The sequence below is a fragment of the Dasypus novemcinctus genome, chromosome 24 (assembly GCF_030445035.2).
Source record: "Dasypus novemcinctus isolate mDasNov1 chromosome 24, mDasNov1.1.hap2, whole genome shotgun sequence".
NCBI lineage: Eukaryota > Metazoa > Chordata > Mammalia > Cingulata > Dasypodidae > Dasypus > Dasypus novemcinctus.
Window position 1 is genome coordinate 25,429,871 of NC_080696.1, and position 18,182 is coordinate 25,448,052.

An 18,182-nucleotide genomic window follows, 5' to 3' on the forward strand; every position below is an offset into this window, starting at 1 on the left:
TGGCCCATGCGGAGTGCTGGTGCGCACAAGGAGTGCTGGTGCGCACAAGGAGTGCTGGTGCGCACAAGGAGTGTGCTGGGTAAGGAGAGCTGCCCTGCGCCAAAGGAAGTGCAGCCTGCCTAAGAATGGCGTACCCACACGGAAAAATGACACAAGATGACACAGATTCCAGTGCCGCTTACAACAACAGAAGCGGACAAAGAAGACAGCAAATAGACACAGAGAACAGACAACCAGGGTGGGGGGGAAGGGGAGAGAAATAAATAAATAAATCTTTAAAAAATAAAATAAAATTTATAAATGTTTTAAATCTACCTTATGGAGTTTGAAAATGTTCATGGAATAAAGTATATACAAAGCATAAGGTAAATCAAAACTAAAAGGAGACATAAGAAATACACAATACTAACAAGAATCCTTAAACCTATTTTTATTCATAGCTTTTGGAACACACAAAAAAATATAAGTATATGGAAGATATGAAAGTTATCCATAATATACTTTATCTAATTGGCATAAATATAACACTGCACCTAATAATGTTATAATTGTCACTTTTTCAAAATCACGTGGAAGATTTATAAAAAGTATACATTTGCCGGAGGTTAAAGAAATCACCTACAAATTTCAAAATATTGAAAAATCCAAAGTATATATAAACTACAATGGAATGAAGCTAGATATCTATAACATGTTTCTAGTCATAGAGCTCTAGCTTCCTGAGTATTCACTATCAATGTTGGACAGAATTCTCTATAGAATAGTAAAATAGGAAGCTAACTCCCTGAATGGAAACTAAGAGAACATTCTTTGTAATGGACATGGAAGCAAAATCCACAACAAAATATAAATGCAGCCTAGAGAAATATTAAATGGATAATACTTCATAAAAAGGATAATCAATCATGTGTATGATGTTGTTTAACTTTTGAAAAAGCATTCAATATAATTCACTACATTAACAGAAATAAGAGAAAAACCTGTTATCTCACTAGATGTGGAAAAGCACTTGACAAAATCCAGCCCAATCAATAAAAAACCAGTTTAAAAACCTAGAAATAGACCATTCTTAATCTCGCAAAGAATACCTATAATAAAATTTGTTTCCAACGTTATAAGCAATGTTGGAATTTTGAAAACTTTCCACCTGATATTCTATATAGGAATTACTACCATCATTACTATTTAATTTGTACTGTTGTCACTCAAGTGTACAAGAAATTAAAACAAGCAATAAATTACAAATAAAAAGGACATAAAATATTGTCATTATTTCCAAATAACATAACTGTATATCTAGAAATTTCAAAATAATCTATAATCTATTAGATTTAATAACTTATTACAAATTGGCTGAAAGGTCAGTAACATCATTTTTATCTCCATATTCTGGAAACAAAAGATACAGTTTGAAGAAGGTACCATTTACAACATCAATGAAGCTATCAAACAGTCATAAAATGTTTTTAAAACCCTTATTGGCAACTATAAAGTATTAGTTAAAGAAGTTAAAGAGACCTTAAAAATGGTGACATATATCATAAAGAAGGCAATTGTTAAAATTACATTAACTCCAAAGTTTTCCGTATATTAAATTAAATATAATTCCTCTTAAGATTGTACCATTTATTAATGTGAGTAATTCATAAACAAATGCTAAGTTTGTAAGCAATGGGCCAAGAAGGGTGAAAATCAGCTAAAATTAGAAAAACCAAGTGGTAGGACTTAAGTCACACCAAGTATGAAGAACTCTTGTGGGATCTATTTATTAGAGAGTATGTTAGTGGCACAAGAGTAAATGAATTGATTAGCATAACAGGTTAAGGAGTTTGAAAGCATACCCACAATGATGGACCCATCTGATTTATTTAAAAAGCAGACAGTCTGGTGCAGTGGGTCAAATGACAGCCTTTTTAATAAATGGTATTTGTGAAGTGGTTGCCTGTAATGAAAAACATCAGGTTCCAATCTCACACAATTAACCAAAATCAATTCCAAATAGATTGAAGGCATAAAATTTGTAGGTAAAAAATAGATGAATTAATTAAGAATGTATATTTTAGAAAAAAGTTATAAAACTATGTTGTGGTTTAGAATGGTAAGAATTTTGTACACAAATCAGATTAAACTTTATTACTGAAAATTAATAAATGGAACTATATCAAAATTAAGAATTCCTTTTCTTCATAAGACATCAGTAAGGTGGAAAGTGGTAATCCAGAATGTGGAAGAATGTATAAAATCTCCTACCAAAAAAATGAGAACATGATAGGTGACCAAAATAAAAATTATCCAAAAGCTTGAAGACATAATTCACAAAAGAGGATGTATATGAGGCTAATAAACATACAAAAGTGTGCTCTACATATCCAAACATCTGAGAAATGCCAACAAGTCCATTATGAGACACTATCACCACTTACAAAACTGGCTTGTGTTTACATGACCTATAACATCAATTGTTGGCTAAGATGTAAAGCCACAACAAATAAATACCTTGCGGAGCAAAGTGTTTGGATACATTTTGCAAGCACCTTGGAAATGTGGGGACAGTTCCAAAAAAGATTGAACATATTCTCAGTTTATAACCCAGCAATCCCCCCACACCAACAGTTTATATTCCTCAAATTTAGGTATGCATTACCAAAAGATACATAATGTTCACAGGATGAAATAAAGTATAGGAATTAGCATAAATTAAATAAAATTATGGTCAACAAAATAGATAAATAGCACAAACATAACGTTCTGCAACAGAAGAAGAGACAAAAAGAAGCAACACAGATAACTTCATTTATATGAATTACAAAAGTGTGAAAATACTATGTTCTGATGGAAGTCAGGAAAATGGTTACCTTTTAATGTGGTATAGACTAGAATGGGACATGAGGGCACCTCTGAGGTTCTAGCACATTTCTTAATCTGGATGCCAGGTACACAGTGTTCTTGAATTGCGAAAATTCATGTAGCTATCCTTTTTAATGAGAACATATTTTAGAAGTTTATTAAACTCAATACAAATTATAAAGTCATCAATCATAAAAGGAAAAAAATGAAGGTGATTAAAATTCAAGAGTAAAATGACAGTGAAATAAGACTTTCATTGGGAGGACTTAGAGATACAGATTTTAAAATAGCAATAGGTAGATAATTATATTCATCCATCCTGCAACAACACTCATTGATGACATTATAACTGAAATATGCCAAAAGATTTAATAAATCTCTTCTCTCTCCTCTCTCCTTTCCCTTTCTTTTCCATCTTCTCCCCTGTCCTCTCCTCTGCCCTCCTCTCATCTCCTCTCCTCTAATCTAGACAAAGAAATAATTTTGCTAATGTGAGACAACCAAAGTAGATAAAATCCCAGGTAGTGGTGCTCCTGAGGGCTACAGAGACACTGAGGCCGCATGGTCACGAAAGAAGGCTCTGGAGTACAGTGCCGTGCCAGTGGGCCCTACTTCAGAATCTGTGCTCCTTAGTGTGATGGAGTGGCACTCAGATGTGACCTCTCTCCACATGCCTCTTCTGTCACTTTTTACTGAACATGTGTTTGGCACTGGGATTGGTGTATGCTTGGGAGACTTGAATCTCTGGACTATGTGCCAGCTGGGCCTCAGTGGAGTTGCAGCACCTACTCTGGTTTGTTAGACATGCACATGTCAGCTAACAGGGAGGTGGTGATGGTCAACCACCATACCAGGGAACTGAGAGACTACTACTGCGAGCAAGGGAATTCCATCCATCAGCCCTGTGGAATCTAAGCTCCCTCTTGATTTAGAGGTAGAATGAATATCACCATCTGAGGGTGCACAGGGTGAAGGAATAAAATATGGGTTAGAGTGTACTTACCAGTATTCTATTATAGAACTATTGTGAATATTCTTTTTTTGTTGTACCATTATATATATTTTAATAATTACACATTTATTAACTGAAATTTGAGGGAAAAAAGTGAATTAAGCTATGGTTTTCAAAGTTGTGTCATTGCACTTCACACCATTAGAAAATATCATTTTTATTCCGATAATATACAGGCAAGTGGTGTCAAATGTGTATATATTGGACAGACATTCTACTATATCTCTGATATGAAATATTTAGTATAAACAAATTCAGCACAGGATTTTGAGAATCTAAAGTGCTGTATTTTAGGTTTAGGGACTATGGGTAAAGTAATTATAACAATCAGCAAAGTACTCATGAGTCTTACACTCTCAGCCACAAATAAATTTCATAAATGCATTATCATCATTATAATACCATAATATGGTAAGTCTTACAAAATAAAATAAGGCAGAATAAAATAAAGAATAACCAAAAATACCAATATTGATAAAATAGTCAAGGAAAGTTTCTCTGAGATAAAAATAGTTGAGTGGAAACTTAGAGAAAATGGGAATGCTGGTATTTAAGGGAGAATTTTTCAAGCAGAAAGGGAGCACACGTATTAAGCCTAAGTAATAAATGAATTTGTTATTTCACAAGTAAATGAAAGCAAGGTGGAAAGAAGGAAAGAAGAAAGGGGCCAGGTTGTGGTTGCTGAAAAGCAGATGAAACACACATGCTCATAAAGTCTCTATTAACTCCGATTTCATTTCATTTCATGAGAAATAATTTGAAGGACTTTGAGAATGAATTACATTTCCAAAAAATTCCTTCCAATTAAAGGGATAGTGTGAGGCTCCAGGCCACACTGCGCTTGCGGGAAGGTGGTGCTCTAGCCCGGGAGAAGGCTCGTCTTCCCTGTAGGTCCTTGGCACTGCAGCGAGGGTGCAGGTGCAGAGCAGGTGCAAGTCCCTTTTGCCTCGGACCAGGACAGGCTAGGAAGGGCACCTAGTGGTGAGGCTGGTTTTAAGAAACCCCTCTCTTCTGTTGATACTTTTTTGGCCCTTGCCCACCCTTGACCACCTGTCCACCAAGGACGTCGCTGAGACCTACTCAGCCTCCAGTCGGACCTAGACTCCTGCCCAGATTGCGGCAGGTCCTGCCTCTGCCCGGGGCTCGGGATTCAGTCATCTGTACTCGCTGCGCCTTCTCTGTCAATGTGCGGAACTTTGAAAGGAATATGGTGGAGACCTCCTTCGTGTTCCACAAACTGAGAACAGCCATGCCTATGGTGGTGAAGCAAGAACCCTAGTTACAGGGGCTGTGATTGACAGGCGCTGCCTGCGATGTGGTCCTGAAGGAATGGCATAACACAGGAGACAGATGGCTCAGCGCATGAAGGGCAGACTGTCCTCTATACCTGTACCGAATGCAGGTTCCAGAAGAAAGACTCTTAATCTTTCTTCTGAGGTACTCGGCAATGCCTTCCTCTCCTCTCCCTTGGAAGGTGAAGGCTACTGGGTCTTCAAATCCTCCGTCCATCCCCTCTGGTCATGATGTCTTGCTTCTAGAAGGAGTATCAGAACCTCAAGTGGAGACTGCCATTGTTCTCAGATCTCTCCTAAAATTATATTTCTCTGCAAAAAAAAAAAAAAGTATATTGTGAGAAATGTTGGGAAATCAAGACAGGAATTTGAGGTGATACAGGCTATGGGTGGAGCTGTTTATCTCTTTGTAGATAACCTGAGCTGTATGTCAGATGGTGAGAGCAGCAGACCTGCCCTTGGTAACCATGGCAACAACTCCAGTCCTGGAAAAACAATTAAGAAATGTAAATTCTATAAACTTTAAATATTCAGGGAAAATGCAAACCAAATGTGTTAAAAGCTTATATGGAATGTATGAAGTTCATGCCAAAAGTTTACCTAGAATGTGGGGGATATGTTAATTCAAGCGTATTGAACACTGAAATAAAGTACCATTTAACTCTTCCTCTGTATAAAAAGAACTCAAAAATCTTATTCGGGGCTCAGGTTTTGAACAGAAAGCTCCTGAGCCTGACCAGTCATAAATAAATTCTTTTTTCCTTCCCAAAATTATTACTGAGTCCTGGCCTTCCCATAAACAATTATTGAAGCTCTCTTGATGTCTACAACATTTGGGGGCTTGTCTGGGATTTGCAAATGAAGGCCAGAGAAGGTAGCATGTCACTACCCCTTCCAGATCCCCAAGAAAGCCAGGAGGATTCAGGTGAACCCCAAATCTGGGCACCCCTGGACTATGTTTAGTCCAGAAAAAGATGTGGGTTCTGCCAGAATCCTCCCAATGAAAACTGGGGGCAATGGAAGCTCTGGAAAAATTCTGGGAGTGAAAAATCTCCAAACACAGAAAAAGGTAAGACTCCCCTGGGCAGCATACTGTCAGGAAAACCTAACTTTAAATGTTAGAAAGGGAAGTCTGATCAACTTCCAAGAGAACCCCAGTACCTCCGTAAATTTGGGGAGAATCCACTCTCTCAAGGTCTGAAAGGAAAGAAAAGAGAAGGGAAAAAGCCTCTTGTTTGGATTTGGCTAACTGCATGTTAGCATCTGGTCTGCTCTTGCCTCCACTGAGATAGTAAAGGCTTGATTGTGGTGGGAAGGGATGTTGATAGGTTGGGTCCTGGCACACTAGAGATTGGTCTGAATTTTGAGAAACTTGGTTATGGGAAAATGGATTAGCTTTTGTAGTAAAGCTTGATCTGAGTGTAAGTTTAGACAGTGAAAATGTTTTAGCCAGAGTCTGTTTTGATGCTGAATTGCAAATGAGCTTAATTTATAAATAGCCAAGGTAAACAGAAGATCCTGGTCAAATTTTAGTATTGAAAGTTCTCTCTTTCTAAGGTTTGTAATGATTGCAAGGGAAGCCATGTCCAGAGCCATATAATTAATCTGTGAGCCAGATTAATAGACTTTGTGCATCTGTCTGTGTCTGTTCAGTGCTAGTGTTAAATTTTGTAATTATGTAAAGTGGTGAACTTGGTTAAGCTGGAACCCTTCCTTGCCATTAGCAAAGGAGTGAAATGATTATAATTTATATGGCAAAACCACGGAGTCTGAATGTTTGTGCATGCTCTACTGTCTCTGGGTCTGTCCCACCTGCTGGGGCTTGGGGATTGTTGGTGTCTGTGCTGCACACCCGTTATTGAAACTGGCCCCAGTCAGGGTAGCTGGTGAAAGCAGTAACTTAAATCATGGCCCCGCCAGGGTGGGGGGGTCCCCTGGGAAGAGAGCAAGCCTGAAAAGTTCTTTTCAGGCCATTTTAGTAGCCTGGAACTTGTGACCATCACCTTCTCTCCCCTCCTCCCTTTAGGAGGATGCATAGCAGAAGCAGAGTAGTGGGAAAGGGGGAAGTGGCTTACCCTTTTCCAGGGAGTCCATGCCCTCTATTTGTAAGCCAAATTCCTACCTAATCACTTGAAAGCCCTTTTAATGGTTTGACTGAGAATTATCAGCAGTAAAGGTCATAAAACTATGGAAAACCAAAACCAAAACCAAAACCAAACCCCAATTGGGCTTCACAACATCATGCTAAATTTAATCAGCCTATCTCCCAATGCTCTGGAAATGTTAAAGATATGGAATTGTTCTGTTTTCATCTGTGCTTAACTTTGTGTTCAATTTTAAAATCTGTATTTGGCTTTTGCCAGTTTACTTGTGCCTAAAAAAGCACAGTAAAGGTAACCTAAAAACGAATCTTTAAATGCCAATGCTGTCTTGCTGGTGAATTGAACGCATAGCTCGCAAATAAATTTGTTCAGTTACTAAAAATACACAGAAGCCTCACAGGATTGATACTAATAAGGTTATTGTAACTTAATTAATAAGGGTATCCAATTCATCTGAAAGTAAAAACATGCTAAGAACTGTAACTAAGAAGGAAAATCATTATATAAGTACCTATATATATATATTAAATATAAATTTATAACTAAAACTATTACAACAGAGTAAATGTGGCCTGGATTTTGGTTACTGTAATGATGATAAATTAATTTGCCTCTATTTATGGCTACTTTGGGTTTATTTAATGCTTACTGTGATGGTGGTAGTTATTACTTAAACTTATCTTATAGTTATTTTATAACTAATTTCACCCCTGGTCTTCAATTATTGTGATGGGAATTATAAACTGCATTTGCACTTGCCTTAGCTTATGATTCCACCCCTTAACAATTTAACTTAATAATTAAACTTTAAAAACCTATAGTTAAATTAAAAAGAAAGGGATTTATACATATCACTTTTGTGCCATTCTAAATATTTTTGGTCTTCTTATTTCCTCTTTACCCTTTTAAAGGAAAAGCTGTCTTTTCCATGATCTTTAAAATAATATAAATTAATTCTAATTAGCCATTTCCACCAGGAATAAAAAATAGCTGTTGTCAGGTTTTCCAAGAGTAAGCAATACTCTTCCCAGTATACCAGGCCTTACTAAGCAACCCCCATTGTTTAGGCTGTCTCAAAGAAAAATATGAGTAAAAGCTACCCAGTTTCTTTCCAGTCTAAACAGAAGCCCAAATGCTTTCCAGGTTCCCTCCAAACAGCAGTATAACCAGGAAAACCAGTAAGGGAACTATACTTTAAATTAATCAGCAAAGAAAGAAGTTTTAAATAACTAAATTGTGTTTCTGTATCAAACTATTCATGTCTGCCTATTTGCTCAAATTTTTAAAGTTAAAAATGCAGTTATATAAGTAATATATATTTCTAAAACCCAAATTAAACTAAATGGTATAAAAAGTCATGTAAAATCTAAATATAAAAACTGTTGAAAAGCTATGGAACCCTCATTAAATTATAATTAAAACAGGTTAAATAATTGCCTTATATTCCAGAGCCTAAAAGTTAGTATGCTTTAAAAATTATTCAGTTTTAAAATGACCAAAAACAAAGGTTTTAAACCCCTGTAAAAAAGGAAAATGGCACTCTTTGTTTAATCAATAGCAATTTCAACTTGTTTAGCTTAAGTATTATCTCTTGGGTTTATAAAATACCAGGTTAATAAGTTCACATTATATGTGGTAAATCTTTAAAATAATAAAAACTGTAAGCTCGTGTTTAATGAAATTAAATTAAATATAGAACTGTTCTTTCTTAAATTCACAAAGTAAATTCCATTGGTCACTAATGGTAATCTAAGGTAAATTTGCCTATTTGTGGTTGTGGTCAATTATATAAAGAGTTTATGAAAGTATCTTCCAACTAGAAACCTAGATTGATATTAATGGCAAAAAGTAACTTCATAGCAATGAAACCTGTCTGAAAGTCACCTCAATGTACATATTCAAGTGGTGGTAATGAAAAGTTATCTTGATTCCATTGGGAATCTTCAGTTTTCATTTTAAAAATGAAAAAAAATAGTTTTGCCTCTACTGCTAAAGTAAAATATCTGCTAATGTCCTCATGGTAGAATTGTAGAAGTAAGCAAAGTCATTTGATATGTAACACATTGCACTGGAAATATTTAAAATTTATGTAAAAATCAAGAGATAAACCTCGGCATTGTCAAATTCTCTTGTGCATTCAAACCAGGCCTTAAATACATTACAGGTTGCCTCTCTATATTTGTTATTGGCTAGGCTCATCACTGACCCCTCAAACAATAAAAATATCTACTACATCATGCCTCTGGTTGTGCTCCTGAAGTTGATGAAAACTATGTTGCAGTTTCAAACTCCTGCAGCAGCCAATGATGGCTTGGTACAGCCAGATGTACAATGGATGTTGCCTCCGGACTGGCACTGCTCCATAGTGCCAAAAAGCACTATGCACCAGACCAGTGATATATTGGAAACTATCTTTTTAACTTCTCTCTAGGATCAATGATGCTGCAGCTTGTTCATTGTATAAAGAACATACCAAGTGGAGTCATAATCACCAGAGTACTGTAAGTAAAACTTAAATACAAATTGGCATTATGACCTACTCCCTTAGAGAGATAACATGTAAATTATTACAAACCTGAAACTTAAAACTATTAATTGCAACTCAGAATCCTTATGCATTAATACATTTATTAATATTAAGTGCTGTACCTTTATTCTGTTCTAAATATATGCCTAATAATTATAATATTATCTTTTCTAGTCTAAATCATGTGCAAAAGTACATTAAACATGTTAAATTCCTGGTAAACTTCATTTTCTAAATAGTTAATAAACATGTCTATAAAAAAAATAGCTTTCTTAGCTAAAAACAATGGGGCCACTGGTGGCTTACAGATAACTGGTTAATTAATACCAGGCTCAGCCACCCTACTACTCTACTACTCTACAATACTCTACTGTGTAGGAAAACAAGGTTTGCCTGCTAGCAGTGGGTCACCTATTAAACAGTCAAAATTACCAGAAATTATTCAGGTAAAACCAATATGTAAAAACTTTATTCTGCTGTTCTGATCACTCCCACAGCTAAAAAAATTTCCAACTTGGTGCACTAACCCTGAATGAAACCAACTGCCCAAGAAGGTGCCAGTTCACCAGGAACACCCGAAAAAGCACATAAGTGCCAATCATTAAACGGCCTGAAATGCATCTTCAAAACAAAGCTAAGTACCTAATACTGTTATCTATTACAATATCTCTCTGAACATAAAATAACTTTATATAGATATATAGATATATGGATATATAGATATAGTGTTCTCCACCAACTTTTAAAAAAGTGCCATCTTTGCAGGCATCTATCTTTGTAATCCAGTGTCCTCTTTTAACAAACAGGTATTCCAAAATTCTAATTAAATTTGTTTCTTTCAGAATGGACATCTTATTAGCCATATGAAAACTTCCTCCAACTTCATATAGAATGCCAGATCCATCTTCTTCCAGTCAAAATAAATAACAAAGGTCTTACACCTTGTTAGGTAAGGACCACAATGAAGTAGGTACAGAAAAAAGATCATTTCTCTTCAGCACTCCTTTAAGATTAAAAGTATAAACTCTCTAAGGGTAAATAAAATTAACAGATGGATCTGGAACCTGGCAAGAAATCCATGTAAGCACCAGTAACCTCCAGGATAACTGCTAGGGTAGCCCCACCTCAGGATTCTACTGTCCAGGATGAGAACTTCTTCTAGAAACAGGATAAACCCAATATGTTACCCAGGAACTGTGTCTTTAGGCCCTCCCTGAGAAATTAGTAAGTGGGATAATCAATCAAAACAACAAACAGCCACCCATCTCATAATTCCAATGATAATTATGCAGAAGTTTAGCAAGTTGGCATAAATGAGGGAATGATATAGGCTATGGATCAGGGTGTTTGTCTCTTCGTAGATAACCTGAGCTGTGTGTGTCAGACAATAAGAGCTGCAGCCTGGCCCTTAGTCACCATGGCAACAACTCCAGTCCTGGAAAAACAATTAAGCCATGTAAACTTTATAAACTTTAAATATTCAGGAAAAATGCAAACCAAATGTTTTAAAAGCTTACATGGAATGTGTGAAGTTCATGCTAAAAAGTTTACCTAGAATGTATGAAGTCCATGCTAAAAGATTACCTAGAATGTGGGGGATATGTGTTAATTCAAGCTTATTGAGCACTGAAACAAAGGACCATATCTTCCTCTGTATAAAAAGAACTCGAAAATCTTATTTGGGGCTCAGGTTTTGAACAGAAAGCTCCCGAGCCTGGCCAGTCATAAATAAATTCTTTTTTCCTTCCCAAAATTATTACATATGCAATTATTGAACCTCTCTTGACATCTACAACAGAGGTACCAGTTGGAATCATATTAGATATAATGTTAAAATCAGTGTGATAAAGCAGAACACATTGGCTGAGAATATTGATACAGACAATTAGATGCCAGAAGGCACTGAAATATAGAGCAGGGAATAGGAAGGATAAGAATGGCTAGTCAAGAAACTTAGGAAAGTTGCAGCCAATGTACTAGAAAAAAAAATGATGCTGGGTAAATGTCCTTCCAACAATGGTTATTTAGATGGTGGAAACAAGTGTTCCATTTCTAACAGAGAAATTGAACAAAATACAAAATAAAAACACTCTTGAGGACCTCAGAACAAATAATTCCATTGGAAACAAAAGGGATAAAGATTTGGTGTTACAAGTACACTGAGGAAAGTATATCAGGAAATGGAAGATTTTTGCCAAGCATCAGACTATTCAGAAAATGGGATTGGAGGTGTAGAGAATCTAGGTAAGCATTTGAAAAGATACAGAGAGCTTGTGGAAAAAACACTGACTTTTAAGGTTTAGATCTTAAGTTTGAGCCCAAAATGACTTTACCCTAAGAATAAGCCAAAACCAAAGGTACACCTGTGCTTCTAGGGCCTGCGTCATATGTTTCAAAGTTCTCAATCCAGTTAGGCTACATGAAATAATGTCCCAAGCTGATTTAAAGGAGTAAAAGTGCATCATCCAAACAATAAGAAAACAGTATTCTAGTTATCACTTTGTCTCTTAAATATTTCCTGCTCAGTATCCAGTACATGTGCACACAAAACTAACTGTACAGGAAAATGATACCATGCAACAAAAATCAAGAAAAAAAGAGACCTATTGGGGATGGAAGATAGTGAGGTTTTTGGAGACAGGTTTAATATAACCATGTTTAAATGTTCAAGGAAATTAAAATAATGATTGAGAATGTTGGCACAGAGCAGAAAATTCACAAAAATTAGCAAATGAACTTTCTACAATGGGAAAATAAAATAACTGAATTTAAAGCACTCATTTGTTGCTTATAATACCATGTAATAGCAGCAGAGAAGAGAGATAAATCAGAAGAATATATGCAGAATTAAAACAAACTAAACGATGGAAAATACATAAAAGTCCATAAGTGCAAAAGGGAAACAGTAAAATACCATAGAGAGGAAAGAGAGAATGTGACAGAACCAATAATTAGGAGATAATGGCTAATAATTGTTTAGTAGATTCAATTTCTTCTACAATTTTCATATATAATGTCCAAAAATAATAATAATATGCAGTACATGAAAATACAGGATGAGGCAAAAAACTGTCAGATACAGAATATGGAGTTGTTCAAAATGAAATTCACTTAAGGAAAGGTCTTTCATTTCCCATTGCTCTGTATTTTCACAATTATCACGAATTAGGTGTCATATATGCTTTGGTGTCCATCTGTACTATCAAGTTCTTATACTGTTCACAAAAAGACACTGGCTTAATTACATAGAGAATTGCTGTGGAAGGAATGGCTTCTTTCCTACTATTTCTTCACAAATTCCCTTGATATTCTTTTCCTTTGGAATTTCCATACTTATTTTAGAATCAATGTCATTGATTGAATATTGAGTGTTCCAATTCAGGAACCACATATAATTGGGTATAGATCTGGCTTGAGTAGGTTTTTGACAAACCAGACTCAAGTGGACATATCTGTTCATGTGTACCTGTTGCACTTCAAGATGTAATTCAATACTTCAGAGGTGTGTATAAATGCACACATTTTACCTTATCTTCCTGTGAAGCAGAACGTCACCTGAATCTTTACACACCATGGGAAAGTCATTCCTGTTAACTGTCAAAGGAAACCTCCTCCTTTTCAGGTAGTTTGGATAAACCCACTATGTTAGGCATTAATCTTCACAATGAAATGAAGCAACATTGAATTATTATTTGATGACCTTTCACTATTACATGCTATCTTGTAGGGAGAGCTCTACAGTATCATTTGTTGGCTTGTCAGGTGGATAAAATGTATAAATTTTGTCTCCAAAAGTCTATCACTTTTTCTTCTCAACATGCAATATGCATGTGTCCTTATCCCTATGCTTATCTCTGTCCCTATCCCTAACCCTAACCTCATTTTCTGTAGGTTGAAATTTTTCTTCTTTCAATTTCCATAAAGAATAAAATGAAATACTAAAAATATCTTTATGAATTTTTGGATATGTGTCCTAAGTTGCTGTCATTTAGTAGTATATTTCAAGCCTACCCAGATGCAATGCAAACCTAAAATTCAACCCTGTAACTATGAGGTGATAGCGTTTTAGACAGATGTACTCCTGGAGCCTGAAGAGTACCTTAGCCAACATCAATATATTTCATGTGATAGGAAAAGAGTAAAAACCTAAGTATATCTTTTACAGTCCAAATTCTAAGTAAGCTTATGACCTCTTAGTAAACAATTCTCTTCTGCCTTCCTTATTTTCCTTTCACACTGGGAGCACTTCAGTTCCTACCATATTATGGTACAACAAATTTTAATTGTTATAGGTTCCAAATCATTTTGTTTTTGTTGTTTGTTCATTCTTCATATCAGAGTTCTTCATTAATTTAAAAAAATGAACTAAGTGGTTATACAGTAAATCTCCTGATTCAAGAATTAATCTACATTGCCATCATTGTATGGCACCAACTCAATTTCCCCTTGGCAATCAGCATCAATCCCCCTGGCCAGTAAACTTTCCTGTTTCTAGAAGTGAATGAATAAGAATAATTTTGACTATGGTCATCCCACACAAATCTTTTGCCCTCTTGAACACTGGTTCTTCTCAAAAGCACTCAGGTACTTGTCATGACATGAAAATACTGGCTACATATGAGAGGTCATAGGAAAAGTACATTGTTAAAAGAATAATCAAATTGTCCCCTGGGATATCTCAAACTTGGACTGATACCATCTCTACTCATTGATATATGTGAATATAAAGTTTAGGGACTGACTTAGTGTTATCAACATGTGAGCAAGTCTGGTCTAGTGGGTATCTAAAGAACTTATGCAAAGAGAAAAGGGAGGTACAAGAGGACAAAAAATGCCAGGTACTAGTTGTTTCACTCTTGTATTCTTATCTAGTAATAAGGCTGGGACCTTTTTATAAGAAAGTCAACTTACCTTGATATTTAAAATCTTATTTTTAGGGAATGATGAAAGCAAAAAAAAAAAAATTTAATTGTACCAAACAATAAAATTTCATAAAGGCAATGGTGTAAGGATTGATGAGGGATAATTGATTTGATTTTTCTTACATCTCTAAAGTGGTGAAATTAATAGTACAAACAAATGTCAAGTTCATTGGAGAAGAAACTTTCTTTGCAAATGGAATAAAATGAAGACTTCATGAAAAAGATGCATAAACTGACATAAAAGAGAAAATGAAATGTTAAAGGCAAAATCCATGGAAAAAATATGAGAAATAAATATAGTTAAAATGAATAATGAAAAAGTCAATAACCTCAATAATAATCAATGCTAAGTTACAATTGAAGTTTATGTACCACAGAATTTATTCTTTTATCTATGTTCTCTCATATGTGTGCGTATGTGCATGCCCTTCTTACCAGACCCAGAGCTGAATTGTTTCTTCTTTCCAATATCCATATATATAAATGCAAATAAGTGCTAAACTCATAAACTACTCCACTGTTCTTTGATCATTCTTAACCTACTGGTTAACACCAACACATATATTAACTACTACATCTACTACCACAAGTATTTTATTACCACCAGGACATTATAATTTTTTAATATTTATTTAGCTCTTAAAATATTATATATACGGCAATCCATTCAAAATATTATTTCTGATCGGAAATGATGTAAATACATAATTGGAAATAGTAATCTCCAATTTACAGTATCAAGTTGTGGACTATAAGCCTTAGTAGGACTGAGATTTCCCATGGCTGGAATGATTCTCGAGTGTTCCATTACTTGGACTTCATCCTCTTAAGGAATTCCTGCACTTGGACAAGGTGTCCTTCAGTGCATCTTTCATGGATTCATTCCATAGACAGAAGATGAAGGGATTTGGGAGAGGTGTGATGACACTGGGAGGGGATAAAGAGGATCTTGCTGAGGTGCAGACTGCTCTTCTGTGAGGGACAGACATAAACAAAGATGGAGATCCCATAACCCATGGAGACCACGGTGAAGTGAGAAGCACAAGTGGCAGAGGCTTTGCGTTAATCTTGTCCTGAGGGTATCTTCAGAATGGTGGAGATGATATAAACATAGGAGACCACTGTAAGTAAGAGGGAACTGATGAGCAGGACAAGGGAACTGAGGAAATCCATTAGCTCAATGGCACATACATCAGCACAGGTCAAATGAAAGAGTAGAGCACTGACACAGAAAAAGTGATCAATCACATTGGGGCCATAATATGACAGTGTTGTTTTAAGGATAGTGGATGGGAAGATGAGGAAAAATCACAAACCCAGGAGAGTATGACAAGATGGATGCAGAGTGAGCTGGTCATAATTGTAGGATACTGAAGGGGACTGCAGATGGCCACATAGTGGTCATGGACATGATGGAAAAAAGGATAAACAGTGCATCCAGAAAGGAAGTAGAAACAGGACTGGGTGAAGCAGTCACAAAATGAGATTCTGTTCCTTTATGACTGGAATCCTGCCAGCATCTTGGCCACCCCACAGATTGTGGTTAATATTTCACTGAAAGAGAGGTTGCTGAGGAAGAAATACATGGGTGAGTGAGGACGTAATTCATAAAGATCAGTGTAATGATAAGGGTGCTTCCAAGGACAGTCACCAAATAAGCCAATAAAAAATCAAGAATAAGATGACCCTTAGAGGTAGATATCCCAATAAGAACAACTTCTGTCACCATGGTCAATTCCCTCTCTCCATGCTGGTAGGAATCTTTTCTCTTAACTGAGCCAAGAAAGAGAAAGAGGCATGATACATCATTGATTAAAACAGAAATTTCTAAGATAAAGGGAGTTGGGCAATTTTATTCCTTCTATTTTGAACAACAAATTACATGATTAAAAAATATGGTTATGTTTAATTTTCTTATAACTTCCAGATAAGAATATATGAAAATCAATGTTTTCAATAATGATATGTAAACATCAATTTACCTAAGAGTTATTTTAAACCTCCAGATCCTTATTTTTATCCCAAATGTAAAAAGTCAGTAAGTACAATATACTTATTTTCATACACACATATGCAGATATACAGATAAACACACATACATATGCAAGATGTTTGGTTAAGTTGGAATGAAAGCAATAAATATATTTTTATTAATTATTATTTAATTTTGTAGTTGATAATACTTTCAAATGAACTGACTTGCATTAAATATTTTAGATATTCTTAAAACAAGGCATCAATTAAATCCACAAGGCACAGATTATGTGCTACAGTTGTACCTCCATGCTTAACTATTTAAAGTGAACAGTACACTGCAAAAATTAATTCACTTTTCATCATTTAGATACGATAAGTGGACTCCTATATAGAATTGAAACTTCACTAACATTTTCTTTAATTTTTACTTAGTCAATGGAGGTTAATCTATTATGGTAGAACTTGTAAATAAGAAATTGCTAAATAGCTAAAGGGAACAGATATGAAGTGTATTAAACTAAAATTAGAGACTTTCTGGAACAAATTCTAGAACAACCTACTAGCATTTTATTGATGTTTTGGAAGGTATCCATAAATGTGTGTAGGTGCATCAGGCATTAACTGTAGCCTTAGCCAGAAAAGTCTGTGATGATACTTCTCTACATACAAGTTAATGCAACCATTGTTCTCACTTAACATAATTAAAATAATCTGGTAGAGTATACAGAGAAAATTTCAAATTTGAAGGCAACAATAATAGATTTGTAATTTTAAATGAAAGTTTTCACAATAGAATGTGATTTTAATAGGCAGGAAAACATCAAAAGAGACCTCAGACCAAAGACAATAGAGGAAAATCAATAAGAAAGCTTCTGAAAAATAAGGAAACAAAAGTAAGAGTAAATAATTTCCAGAATAATTAATCACACAATTATAAGCCAATATATCAATACTATCTGAAAAAGCAATAAAAAAGCAAGATACTTGGGGAGCATAAAAAACAACCGGAAAGCCTACAAAGAAAAGTAAGAGACCTTATGTGAATAAAAGACATGATGGATGAGATTAAAAATACTTTAGAGCTACATAAGAGCTGACTTGAATTGATTCAAGACAGAACTAATGATTTCAATGAGAGACATCTGACCTAGATATGACAGGAGAAAAGGAAGAGAAGAGTCTCAGGGAATTGAATTGAATTGAATTGAATTGATTTTAATTCAATGACACTGTGAAACACCCAAACATTTGTGCTATTGATATCCCAGAATGAGAATAGCGTGGAAAAGGGGCAGAAAGAATATTTGAGTAAACAATGAATGAAAATTTCTGAACTCTTATGAAAGACATAAATATCAATATCCAAGAAGGTCAATGCACACCAAAGAAAATATTTCTCAGTAGACATACCTGAGACATATATTATTCAGAATGAAAAATATCAGAGATAAAAGAGGATTCTGAAACCAGCAAGAGGAAAGCAAAGCATCACATAAAAGGGAA

The 18,182-nt window shown here is 35.2% G+C and overlaps 1 long non-coding RNA gene across 1 annotated transcript in view; it reads right to left on the minus strand.

Annotated features, from left to right (window-relative positions):
• Positions 1-413: 413 nt before the first annotated feature.
• LOC131275752 (uncharacterized) overlaps positions 414-18,182 on the minus strand; it is a 73,248-nt gene continuing 55,479 nt past the window's right edge. Inside the window, exon 3 of the long non-coding RNA XR_009183168.1 lies at positions 414-5,463. This is a non-coding gene — a long non-coding RNA (uncharacterized lncRNA). The remainder of the gene's footprint in view (positions 5,464-18,182) is intronic.